Genomic DNA, 13,656 nt, shown 5'->3' on the forward strand with positions numbered 1-13,656 from the left:
AAATGAAATAAGTTAGACAAAGACAAATACCATATGATTTCACTTATAGAAGGAGGCTTTTAAAAAATTCTTTAATTTATTTTTGAATTAGAAAGAGAGAAACAGAGTGCAAGCAGGGGAGGGTCAGAGAGAGGTAGACTGAGGATCCGAAGTAGGTTCCAGGCTCTGAGCTGTCAGGCACAGAGCCCAACTTGGGGCTCAAACCCATGAACTGCAAGATATGACCTGAGCCAAAGTTGGACGCCCAACCTACTGAGCCACCTAGGTGCCCTGAAGCTTTTAGTTTTTTAAAGAGGTTCGGGAGTGGAAGATGGAGACAGATCAGAGGGCAAGGCCTGGAGAGAGAAAGAGCAAGGAGAAGGGGACCCGGGATTCACGGAAAAGAGGCTCGGCACCTGGGTGGCTCTGCCCTTAAGGCTGGGGAGTGGGGTCTGATCTCAGGGCCCCCTGGGCATCACCCAAACTGGGCCAGGAAGTGAGAGTTAGGGCCCAGCAAGGGAGGGGGACAGGAGCTGAAAAGTAGAACCTGAAGGAGGAAGGGACGGGCCAGCCACCCCGCTGTCACAGCTTAGGAGGGACAGCAGTGCAGAGTCTCGGGTGGGGGAGCAGGGGGAGAGTCTAACTATAGAATTTGCAGGTTTCCATACAGGGGGAACACAACAGTTGCATTCTGGTAACGGAAGTGAAATTAAAAATGTAAGCAGGAAACAAAATTAGTTTAAAAAATATCTGAAAACATGCATTCTGTGGCTCGTCCAACCGGCTGAGCTCGGCTGGCTTGTTTTTCCTCAGACTGACTGACTAATAGGATAGAAATGAGGAGGTGTGAATTTATTTTGGACCCAGGTGGGGGGCCAGGGGGCTTGGCATCGACCCACTTCGGCTAAATCTGCATTTTCAAGTTCAGGAGAGATGCCCACACTTTGGATATCCTGGGGGGTGGGGGAGCTGGATAGAAGCATTTCAGACTGAGCTCCTTCTCACTAAGCTTCTAGAAGCCGTTTGCTTTCTTTCGTCTTTTGAAAATACAGTAACGCAGGCCCAGATGCAGCCCTGCGGCGGCCATGGGACTCGGGGGCCTGTCCCTGGCTGGGCTGAGGACACAGAGCTGGCCCAGGAAGGGACAGTGCAGTGCAGACATCCAGCCCCCAAATGCTCTCTGGGAGGAGGGGGGAGGACCAGTCAGCACTCGGGGACATAAAACAAAATCCCGCTGGGCTGTTTTCCTCACTGAGCATGGAGAATCATTTAACAGCATGAAAGGTGGTCGAGAAGCAATAAATAATCTTCAAATGAGGAAAAGACTGCCGCCTGGGAGGTAGACAGGAGGAGAAAAGCTGATTTTGCTGTAGCCCAAGACACACATAATTAAAAACAAAGACATCTTTAAGGTAGATCTAAGTCAGCCTCCCTAGCCTGCTCCTTCACCCTGCAAATCCCCCAAGTCCACCCACTCCGTCTCCTTTTCCCAGAAAAGCCTGGGAACACCCTCAGAGGAAAAACTTATCCTAAAGAGAGAGAGCATATTCTTAAAGAAATTTTGACTTCTAGTTCACGGCTTTGTAAGCATTTCAGTAGAAAGATGTCCCACACTCAGGCGCTAAGTCAAGGGCACACAGCTCCAAGGCTAGCCTGCGCTTTGGTGTGATTATTTTTCCAACCTTTGCAAATTACATGTAGATTTTCTGCTGCCTGAATCTGCCCAGACTAGGGGCTCTGGGGCTTCTGGATATCCCCGTGCACATGTGTAGACACACAGAGCTGCGTGAGGGCATGTGCAGCGTGGCCCTCTACCCATGGTAGTGCAAATGATAATCACCCAGAAACACACCTGCCCCTGGAAGAGCCGCCTTTCTCCAAAGTGTCTTCATCAGAAACAGATCTGCTCTGTTACTTGATGTTGATCCTTGAAATTTTCCCCAACCAGAAGTGTAGGGATAATGACTTCTATTTATTTTTTTATTAAAATAATTTTTTTTGTTTTTTAAAAATTAATTTTTGAGAGAGAGAGAGAGAGAGACAGCATGAGCAGGGGAGGGTGAGAGAGAGAGAGAGAGAGAGAGAGAGAGAGAGAGAGAGAGAGAGAGAAGGAGACACAGAATTTGAAGACAGGATCCAGGCTCTAAGCTAGCTGTCAGCACAGAGCCTGATGTGGGATTCGAACCCACCAACCGTGAGATCATGACCTGAGCTGAAGCCGGACGCTCAACCGACTGAGCCCCCAGGTGTCCCTGACCTCTATTTTTTTAAAAACATTCTAGAAATCCAGAAGATAATATGATTACATAAGCTCATGTATTTTGGTCTCAAGAGAAATTGTTTGTTGTGTGTATGTGCATGTGTGTGTGTGTGTCTCTGTGTATGTATGTGTGTGCATGCATGCGTCTCTGTGTGTGCGCATGTGTGTGTGTGTGTGTCTGTCTGTCTGTCTGTCTGTCTTGGGAGCGTGGGGTCCAGGGAAGAAGAGCGCAAGAAGGAGAAACATCGTAGGTATGGCAGAAGTCCTGGGTTCCACCACAGCCGTGACGGGAGAGGAAGGTGAAAATCTGGCATGTCCTAACCAGCAATCCCCTGTGAACTGACCACTTGTGGACTTCTGGAAAGTTCCATGTGGCCCTTTCTCCTAGGATGGCCAGTGCTGCCCAGCATGGATCCGGAACAACTTGCAGAAAGAGAAAAGATTGGTTTTTAGTCCCGCAGCTACTAGCCCCTGCCCAAGCCTGCACAGGATGGCCTCCAACTAAGGCAGTGGTTTTGTGCTTTCCCAGGTCAGATTAAGAGGCAGGAAGGCAGGTCAGAGCCCACCTCTCCAAAGCAGCCGAGCAGGGTAGGTAGGCCTTGAGGGTCTTGAAGGGCAAAAGACCTAGGTTTGAATCCCAGTGGCCACTTTATAACCAGTGTGATCCCAGGAAGGTTCCTCGACCTCTCTCAACCTCAGTTTTCTCATCTGTTAACTGGGGCCAGGGATGTCCGTGATGTGCAATTCTTGTGAGAGGCTCTGAGAAGATCACATGAGCACAGTGGCTGGTCCGAGGTGGGTGCCTAAGGGGTTAGAGGCCCCAGGCCACCTTCTCCCACAGAGTCCTCCTGTCTGCCTTTGTCATGGGCCTGGGGGAAGGACGGCTTTATTTCCTCTTGGGAGGCTGCCTCCCTGGCCGTCCCCTCAGCACTTGGTGCTGGAGCCTGTCACTTGGGTCCAGGAAGGAGCTGGAGAAGGTTTTCAGAAAGGAGAAGAGGGAAGAATTATAGCTCCACCCAGGCGGGGCACTGAGGCAGGAGTGGTGGGGCCTGGCACAGGAGACCTACTCCCACCTGCTCCCAGTCTCCAAAACAGCTGGCCCAGATTCTTCACTTTCTTCTAGAAAGCGTCCTCTGGTTTAGTCCGACACTATTTTGATGGCCTCGAGCAGCCCCCCACGGGAATAGTTGTGATGCTACTCCTTACCGGTTGAATTTTTTAGATGCAGTCATTCTATATTGCTGGGGTCTCTTCGCATCTTGCCTGATTTCTCCTGAAGCCCCGGGGTTATCCACACCCATACATGGTGGTGCCAGCCCTGGGAGAAAGCAGCCAGGAGTAAGAGCCACCACCTAGTCACAAGGCGTGGAAAATCACACATTCAGGTATTCAGATATTCAGGTGGGGCCCGTGGGGCAGGCATCACTGACTCAAAAGTCGAAAACTGAACCTTTGAACATCGAAACTTAGTCTGTTGGCAATTTTTATAAATTCATCTTTTTTTCTCTCTACAGGAACATAATTGAATGTAAAACATGCCTCCCACCCTTCACCCAGACTTCTCTGAAGTTGGGCTTTTGACATCGATTTTCCCAGCTCAGGATCAAGTATAGCATCGCTGAAGATCGCCAAACTGCTGTTTAGACATTTTAAAGATGCAATTTGAGTTCCAGTCAGGGGAAAGGGGTGGATAAAAGAGATTATATGATAATGATATGGCTGTGGAAGTCTGTCGAATAAAGTGCATTTTCTCTGGTGGGCAGGCTATTTCTGGAGCTGTGCACGAGTTGCTACACGGAGGGATGTGTTTATCCTAATGGGAAGCAGGACTGAGCTAAGCCACAGCTCTCTGCACAGTTTTTAGAGTCGTCAGACACCACAGAGACATTTGTGGTGTCCAGAAGATGCATTTAGTCTGTTCTGGCCCTTTCAACGTGTGCTGACTTGGCTGTGACAGGGATCAGAGAAAGGCAAGGAATCTAACTGCTAAAGTGAAGGAATGCGTATCTGTCCAGACATGCCCATTTAGGATGCTTTTGGATATAAGAGAAAAGTCAATGCAAGCTGATTTAAACAATAAGGAGTTTACTATACAAGCTAATAAGTAGCCCAGTGTCTGGGGCTTCAGGTAGGGTATGATCAAGGTGTTAACTCTGTTTTCCTGTAATCCCACCTGCTCTGCCTTCTACTAAGTCTCTTCCTTAGACTTCCCCATGGGTAAAAGATGGCTACCAGCATCAGCTTTCGCACTTGCTTCTTTGGTCACATCCAGGGAGAAAGAGAGATCTTTCCCTTTCAGTCTGAACTGGTCAATTTAAGCCACCACCTGGATTAATAGCCATCAATAGTCCGACATCCTGGGCTGATTGGCCTAATGCAGAGTTCTGGGTTCAACACAAGCAAGGAGATTTGAGTCACCTTAACTGGAGGAATCAGGTCCCCCCTGAGACACCGATATTACAGAGTGGGGGGCACATTTTGTAAGGAAGGCAGGGGCAGAATGAGTTAGAAATGAAAGCAGGTCAGCAACCAACAGTGTTCCCAGCCAGGAATGCAAAAACCCTGTTTTAACAGAGCTCTATGGGCTGACCGACTGTCAGTCTGGCCTTTCTGCCTCACAGAGCTTTCCAGGATCAAGAAAGATATATGGAAAGTAAAAATGTGAAATGGACATAAATAGTGTATCGATGTATAAAATATATGTATATGAGTGCTAGTACTACTAGAGCCACAAACTTCGCAGATGAATAACTTTATACCTCAGGGTTCTCTCCTGTAAAATGGGCACAGTAATACTACCTGACCATCCTTGGCAATGGATGCAGAAGCTTCAAGTACAAATTCCAGTGCTCCTAGAGACCTGCTTGGTGGTCCAAATTGGGGCTTGATATCCCCCATGGTGGAATGGTAACCACCCAGCCCCTTGGTACTCTCTGTCACCTGGTCCCACCCCAACCTTGGCTGGTCTTGGCAACATTCCCTCCGAAATGATGACAAGCAAACTTCTCCAGAGCTGTCACTCCCTGCCCACTTAACACACTGGGGGCTGGGCCTTCTGGATAGAAAGCATGGCGGGATTGGATCACAAGTGAGAACCCATCTCTCTCCAACAGCCTGGGCATGGCTGATCAGGGCCAGTCCCAGGGAGAAGCTTGGCTGTGAGCCTGAGGGTGTGGGCGGGGACAGGTGTGGAGCCTGCTGACTGCATTCAGGGACACAGCCCCACTGGTGACAGGGCATGAAGGGTGTTCCAGGGAGGGAGGGAGGAGCAGGGTCTGCTGTGGGGCCCAGGGAGCGCAGGTGGTCTTCGCCCTGCAGTAGGACACTGTCATAGGTGGCACAGGTGGTTTAAGTCTCACCCAGAGCTGAAGTCACGGTCGAGAAGGCTGTGGCTTCCAGTCCAGGGGACCAGGAGCTCCTCTGTACTCCATCTTCCTCCAGGTCTTGTCCCTTCTCACATGGGGACAGACACTTGGACAGGCATACACAGGCATACAGAGACACGCAGGCGCACACACATACATATGCATTTGGCACGCAGACGTGCACGCATGCGCACAGTCCCTCTGTGCCCTGTCTCGGTCTTGTCTGCTCCGTCCCTCTGGCCACCACACTTGGAGAGGTTGTGTTCCATTTCTGGGCATGGAAGGCAAGCACTGGACAGACCTCTTCCTCTTCCTTCCTTACTGAGGGGCACTGCCTGTGGGAACTGCTCAGAGCTGCAGGGCTCTGACTTTGAGGGGAGGAGCCGCTCCTGTAGCTTTCTGGGTCTCCCACCATGCCTGGCATGAACAGTGACTGCGTTAAACAGTGTGACGGGGGCTTGTGATCCAGGACAATCTGAAGTTTTGCAGAGGGTTGTGCCAGCCCCAGTGATGGGGTGATGACCAGCACTCTCTGAGGACTGGACCTCACATCCTTAGCCCTGATGATCCGACTTTTCCTTCAATATCTTCAGGTTAGGCTGGAAGTTCATTTAATTTGGGCCTGTGTTTATCTCTCATTCCTGTGTTGCTGTCTTGATCTCCATTCTGACTGGCATCTATTGGTTTGATCTGGCCCTCTGTCACTTTGGGTTCTTCCATAAGCTCTGTGGGAGTGTGGGTGACAGGAGGACACAATTCTACTTACAAGACCCTAAGAAGTTAAATGGGAAGACTAATAAAAGATTGGAAACCCATTAGCCCATAGGCAAAAATGCATAGTTTAGTGCCATATGTGGTGTTGAATCCTTTTGACCAGAGAATGGCCCCCAAGTCTATCTTTTGGGCAGCACGCAGAGGATCTCTAACCATGCCCCTGATGGGCAGAGATGCTTTTCATATTAGAAGTAGGGTTTCAAGTGGCTCTTCTACCTAGAAAGTTTGAACCATGCACCCTCTTGCCAACAGCCTCCCAGGCTCCCTTTCTCCTCTGTGCTCTTTAACACTCCTTCCACTGGGCTGTGTCTGGTCACAGTGGGCCCACTGGGGCGGCAGCTGTGGGAGGAGGTTGGGAGGCTGGAGCGGGAGAGTGGGGAGCTCACAACACCCCCATCCAGGATTCTGTTCACACTCCCTTCACTGCCAGGGGACTCTCATGAGGAGGCTAATCATGATGACTGTGGAGGAGTCCATTCCTGGCATGTTGATCAAACAGTGTTATCACCCAACTTGGCCCTGGAAGGCTGGGATGCCAAGGGAGGAAAGAACAGAACAGGAACAAGAAGCTATGCTTTTCAGCTCCATAAAACTTTATGGAGTGAATGCTAGGAGAGCATGACTGTGTCGACTGCATGCTTGAATGGGGTGAGTAAATGAATGAGGTGAATAAATGAGTGGAAGGTGAAAGGAAGTCAAGGTGAGGAGAGGCAGACTCTTCATCACATGCCTCTTGTTGACTTGACTGTATGTTGCCAGTATCTGAGCATCAAAGATGGCCTTGCTGTCCCCACGGAGCTGTTCATGGATATCTAAGGAGTCAATCCTTCCACAATAGGAAACAGTTTTGAGGTCTTCACTTATTCTCTGCTTTGTGCTGCCTCTGCCCTGCTGGGGTCCTGGCGAAAGCTCCACTTACTTATGTAAAAATCAGCATCTCTACCCATCAAGGGCATGGTTAGAGACTCTCTGCATGCTGCCAAAAGATAGACTTGGGGGCCACTTTCTGGTCAAGAGCAAACACCAAACATTATTTCTCATTAAGCACAAAAGCAATGCATTTGAGTATATATATTTGATCGTCATTACTCACCGATTCCATATTTGTGCATTTGCCTACTCACTAACATTTATTTGAAATCCACAAATTGATACACCTGCTGCTCCTGCAGCCACTCGTGGACATGGGCAGAGGGGCAAAAATTTGGAATCAACCAGTGGGCACATTCCTTGTTTGAGGTCAAACGAGGTGATGCTCATTTCAGCTCTCGTACTCTAAAACAAGTATCCTTGTCCTGATCTAGTTAGTGCCATGACTTTGGCATTTTTTTGTTTTGTTGTTGGTGATTTTGTTGTTTAAGAATGGCCCCCAAGTGCAGTGCTGCAAAACTATGTAGTGTTCCCAATCTGAGGAAGGTCGTGTTGTGTCTTGCAGAAAAAATACATGTGTTAGATGAGCTTCATTCGTATACGAGTTACAGGGCTGTTGGCTGTGAGGTCAATGTTATGAATCAACGATACGTATTAAATGAGGTGTCTTTAAATAGAAACCCACATAAAACAAGGTTAGGTATTGATTGGTTGATGAAAATATGATTAAAGTCTCACAGAAACCTAACCTTTATTTCCCCTAGAAATAATGGTATGGTGCTCTTTTTTTCAGCATGCATGGTGACTTTATAGAACGTAACGGCTGCAAATAACAAGAATATACCTTATGTGGATATATACATATATATGGTATAAAAATTAAAGGAATATAAGATGAGTAATAAAACATGTAATCTGTCTTTATCCATTCTTCTTTTTCCAGTCTTGTTTCTCTTGCCTAGGGAAATATTATTGCTAGTTTAGGGCATACCTTCTATTAATTTACATACTTAAGTACATGTGTAATTTTGATATAATATAGATAATTTATAACTGTTTTTGTAAATATAAAATATCTTATGCATAAGAGTTTTAATAATTGTATATCATTTGTATGAAAGTATTCTATGAAAGGAGTAGTTGCATATACTATTATTTATATACTGTATGATATAGTATATATGATATATATATTATATTTTTGGATTGCCTTTTATCACTTAGGGTCTTTAACTTTGTCTGTTAAAAGTCAGATAATAGTTTTGGCTTTGTAAACCTTATGACCTCTGTGATGACTGAATCAAGACATATGCCATGACAATATGTAAATGAATGGGCATGGCTGTGTTCCAATAAAACTTTATTTATGAACATTGAAATTTGAATTTCACATAATTTTCATGCATCACAAAATATTACTCTTCTTTTGATTTTATTTCAACCATTTAAAAATGTAAAAACCATCCTTAGCTTGCATGGAGGGAGGCAGTACAAGCACAGGCAGGAAGTTGATTTTGGCTTATGGGACTTAGTTAGCCAAACTCTGATATAAATTATATGTGGGAAATCTCTTCCTGTTAATACATGTAGATCTACTTCATTGTTTTAATGGCTTCCCAGTATTCTATTGCATGAATTTACCTCACTTTATGTAGCTATTTCTTTACTGATGGACTTGTAGATTATTCCCAGCATAATAAAATTATATATAACAGAATATCCTTGTATATACATCTTGAGGCATATGCATGAGTATTTCTTTTTTAAACAATATTTAAAAATTTTTTAATTTATTTTGAGAGAGAGAGAGAGAGAGAGAGAGACAGAGCAAGCATGAGTAGGGGAGGGGCAGAGAGAGAGAGGCAGAGAGAAAGAGCATGGAACCTGATGCAGGACTCAAACTCACGAACTGTGAGATCATGACCTGAACCAAAATCAAGGGTCAGACGTTTAACCAACTGAGCCCCCGGGTGCCCCATATATGCAGTAGAATTCTAGAATTGCACTTGCTGGGTGAAAGGGCTCAAGGGTAAGCACACTTTGAATGTTGATGCACTCTGAGAAGGCAAATGAATAATGAGAGAGGATTTCTGGGGCGGGGTTGAGCCTTTATCCTAAGTTTAGTTTCTGTCCATAGAGATGGGCTGCCTTGTGAGAAGGAAGTGGGCCTTGCTCTGTCCCAGAGCATGACATCACCACCAAATAAAATAAATAAAACTCAAAGACGTCCCTTTTCACGGACAGCTGCACGGTTGCCCTTCTCACAGAGCCAGGCCAGGAGAGAGGCCCGCAGCATCTAGGCCTGTGGAGATGAGTCAGAAGCATCCTGGAAGTAGGATCTGGGGAGCCCTTGGCGAGAGAAGCCGTGAGGCCTGCTCTCAGGGTTGGGCTGCACCAAACATCAGCCTTGGGAGAGGTAGCTAAAGATTGAGGAAGACTGAGCTGTGGTCAGGGGTAAAGTGAAAGACCTGCATCAGGAATTCTCACCCAGGCTCAAGGGTAAGGTAGAGCCATAACTGGCAAGATGGCTCAGCCAGAGAGGCAGAAGCAGGTGGGAAGTAACCTAGGAGGTCAGGCCAGGAGCCAAGGGAGCACAGCGTAAGCCAGGCCCAGCTGGGCTGCAGATGAAGACAAGCCAAAGGGTAGAGTAGAGAAGGCACGCAAGCTAAAGGGGCATCCCTGTGAGAAGTTCACTTGTGTGAAGACCAGGAAACATGGCAATCACTACATAGGACTTCAGAGTTAGGGAAGATTTCTTTTAACTTCTATATAGGCTGGAGGCCACAAAGCACCAGAGATGGAGGACATAGACATTCAGGAGGGAGATAATCAATAACATGGACTCATCTGACAATTATATGAAATTACCAGGGGCCCAGAAGGGCTCTGGGCTCTGGGAACGTAGGAACGAATACGATGTGGTCCGGGCTGCTGGTGGAGTGGGAACAAACAGGTGTGGAAACTAGAGGTTTGATACATTGCTAGAGAGGCTCATCAGATGAGACTGGGGGGAGGGGGACGGGAAGCAGACAAGGCCAAGGCCAAGTCTGTGGGAGGGAGTGGGACAGATGTGTGAAGAAAGGTGCTGTTGTTCTTTTAAAAAAATAGACTTGCGGCACCTGGGTGGCTCAGTCGGTTAAGCATCCAACTTTGCCTCTGGTCAGGATCTCACAGTTCGTGGGTTTGAGCCCTGCATCTGCTCTGTGCTGACCGCTCAGAGCCCGGAGCCTGCTTCAGATTCTGTGTCTCCCTCTCTCTCTGCCCCTTCTTTGCTCATGGTCTGTCTCTCTCTGTCTCTCAAAAATGAATAAATGTTAAAAAATTTAAAAATGTATACTTTATTTTCTAGAGCACTTTTCTGTTCCCAACAAAATTGAGGGGAAGAGACAGATATTTTCCGTGTATCACTTGCCTGTATACATGCACAGCCTCTTCTATTACCAACTTCCGGTATCAGAGGGGCACATCGGTTACAATGGATGATTCTCCGGCGACACAGCAGTATCACCCACCCCAAGTCCATAGTTTACAGGACCTCGTTCTTGGTGTTGTATATTCTATGAATTTTGATGAATGTATCATGGCACATGACCACTACTATAGAGTACTATTCACGATAGTTTCACTGTCCTAAAAATCCTCTGTGCTCCATCAATTCATCCCTCTCCTCCCTCCAACCCCTGACAACCACTGATCTTTTTACTGTCTTCGTAGCTTTGCCTTTTCCAGAATGTTCTATGGTTGGAATCATACAGTCTATAGCCTTTTTCAGATTGGTTTCTTTCACTTAGTAACATGCATTTAAGTTTCCTCCACACCTTTTCACGGCTTGCTGGCTCATTTTTAAGTGCTCAGTGATATCCCACTGCCTGGATATATCCTTATTCACTTGCTCATTCACCTACTGAAAGACATCTTGGTTGCTTCCAAGTTTTGATGCGTATGAATAAAGCTGCTGTAAAAACCTGTGTGCAGACATAAGCTGTAAAATCCCTTGGGTAGAGAAAGGTTTTATCAGGGGCTGCACCCGAAGCAGGAGCACTGCGTGTGGACCAGGGGGATGTGGGGGATGAGAAAGCCCTCTCAGCTAAGAAGACAGTGTGAGCCAAGGCATAGGTGGGGAGGAAGCTGGGCTCCTGGGAGAGTGAGCCCAGCAGAATCTAGGGTGGTGGGTGGGGTGCAGGATCACAGTGAGTTCTGTGGTTAGAGGCACAGGTCGAGTGCAGGCCATGGAAAGCCTAGTTTAGCCAGCCTACCGGATTTGGACTTTGTCTTTACCTGATGAGGAACCATTAGAGGGTTTAAAGTGACCAACAGTCCTGGTTTGCCTGGAGTCTGTCTTGCAACAGTGAAATCCTGTATCTTAGAATTTGAACCCAGCCTGGGCAGACAGGGACAGCTGGTCACCCTAGTTCTAAGCAGGAGAGGGACACGGTCAGATTTGCTTTTAAAAATATCTTTTTATGGTAAGAAAAATCTTGAGATTCAGAGAAAAGCTGTCAAGATAGTAGAGTGAGTTCAGGATACCCTTCACCCAGTTTCCCCTACTGTTAACATCTTATATACATACAGTAGTATTTGTTGATGCTATGGGATTAACACTGATACCTTATTACTCACTAGATTTCAAACTCTTTGGATTTTTGCAGGTTTTTTTTTTTTTTTTTTTTTTTTTTTTACCAGAGTCCCTTTTCTGTTCCAGGGTCTTTCTGGGATCCCACATTTAGCAGGGTTGTTTTTAGAAAGCTAGACTGTGGCTATGTTATACATAAGTAGACTGGAGAGGCCGTATCTGGAGACCAGGGGATCGAGAGAGTCTGGTGGGAAATGCTGAAGTCAGGAATTCCAGCTGCGGCCGGCGGGGGCAGGGGGAGGGCTGGTCATGGTCCTGGAAGGCTAAGGGGGTAGACTTGGTGGTTCTCAGGACTGACACCTGCTGATAAAACCGTCTGGAAGAGTGAAGCAGAATGTTACCGCGTATTGCTTGCTCCTGAATTTTATCCAGTCGTCTCTGCAACAGAGACTCACTGAGCACCTACCAGGCGCTGGTCACTGATGTTCTCTGGACACACGGCTGTGGGGTTCCACCTGCCACCCTCACACATCTCCAGCTCCAGCCTGGTTTTCCCATTTCACAGTGCCCACCGACCTCCGCCGTCTGTGAGTATGCTAAACTCACAGTATGAACAACTTCTTAACAGAAGCCCAACTGAAAGAATTTTCACAGCCTGTCCTTAATGCTGCCAAGAATATATATTACCAATTTCCAGTGGAAGCTCAAGTGTCCCTTTGCAATAATCTGGCCCCCGTGTACTAAGTTTGAGGGGTTACCGCAAGTCGGGACTACACCTTAGGGACCCACTGCCAGTGAGAGGTGTGTGGTGGGTGGGGAGGGAGGCATGAGGTGGTGATGGGGCTTGAGCCCCAGAGGGTCTGGGTACATACTCCCTTGGGTCACAGCCCAGGGGTAGAAAAAAAATCCGGAGAAATCCTGGTTGGCATGTTTCTAGCCCAGATGGAAGAGAAATAGGACAAACTGCTCCAGGTGCCAAAACCAACACATGAGAAGAGCCTGCTGCCAGCAAATTCGAGGTATGTTGGCACATGCAGCCGAAAAGAAATGTATTCACCCTGTTGGAAAGGGGAAGACGAGAAGACGGACAGCCGTTGAGAGAAAGCAGGTGCTCCTTGCCAACTGCGCAACGCCAGCTCTGGGAAGAACGGCCGCTTCCAAAGGACCGAGCTGGACTGGAGCAAGCCAGGGGGGAAGGGGTGCAGACAGCCAGGCGACAGGCATCTGGAGACACAGGGCTCTCGGCTCCTGGGCCTGGCTCCCCTGACAGTGCCCTTGGCCACTCAGCCTGCCTTTCTGCACCAACAGGGAGGTGGCGGGAGCCCACATGCCTTCCTGCCTCGGCCCCTCCCTCGTGTGGCTCCCCCACTCCATCCTCTGATTATTCACACTCTTCCCATCTTCGGGGGGGGGGGCATTTGTCACCTCGGGGCACATCTCCGCATATCCTCCTGACATTCAGGATAACTCCCGAACCACAAATCCCGCATCATGAAGGGAGAAGCTAGGATACTTGCGTCTCTAGACGCCTGTGCCGTGTTCTACATGTAACGTGTCTACATGAAACTTGGTTTGAGGCAGCACCCCCATCAGGGAGGCAGTAGGGAAGAGCAGAGACTTAATTCCTGAGGGTAGAGGAGGGACTGGGCTTCTGCTTTCCGGTGCTGAGGGTCCTATATGCTGAGTGGCTGTTGGGTCCTCTCTACAAAACCCTTTCCTGTGGTTGGGCACTTTATGGTTAAAGGCTTCAGAGTCCAGCTCTCCTGGACTCTCTAATGGTCTTGACTAAACTCCCCGCTTTTTCCTTTTAAACAAGCAAGAATGGATTCTCTTGT

The 13,656-nt window shown here is 47.7% G+C and overlaps 2 long non-coding RNA genes across 3 annotated transcripts in view; one reads left to right on the plus strand and one right to left on the minus strand.

The window, feature by feature from the left end:
- Positions 1–2,294: 2,294 nt before the first annotated feature.
- Positions 2,295–13,656, minus strand: part of LOC115296645 — a 28,659-nt gene continuing 17,297 nt past the window's right edge. For both annotated transcript variants that reach the window (XR_003910978.1, XR_003910977.1), the window contains exons 4-5: positions 3,446–3,557; positions 2,295–2,662 (exon numbers count right to left, since the gene is read on the minus strand). This is a non-coding gene — a long non-coding RNA (uncharacterized LOC115296645). The remainder of the gene's footprint in view (positions 2,663–3,445; positions 3,558–13,656) is intronic.
- Positions 3,557–3,995, plus strand: LOC115296646. The gene is made up of 2 exons (XR_003910979.1): positions 3,557–3,624; positions 3,754–3,995. It is a non-coding gene; the product is annotated as an uncharacterized LOC115296646 (long non-coding RNA).

Source organism: Suricata suricatta, chromosome 7 (genome assembly GCF_006229205.1).
Source record: "Suricata suricatta isolate VVHF042 chromosome 7, meerkat_22Aug2017_6uvM2_HiC, whole genome shotgun sequence".
Taxonomy (NCBI): Eukaryota; Metazoa; Chordata; class Mammalia; order Carnivora; family Herpestidae; genus Suricata; species Suricata suricatta.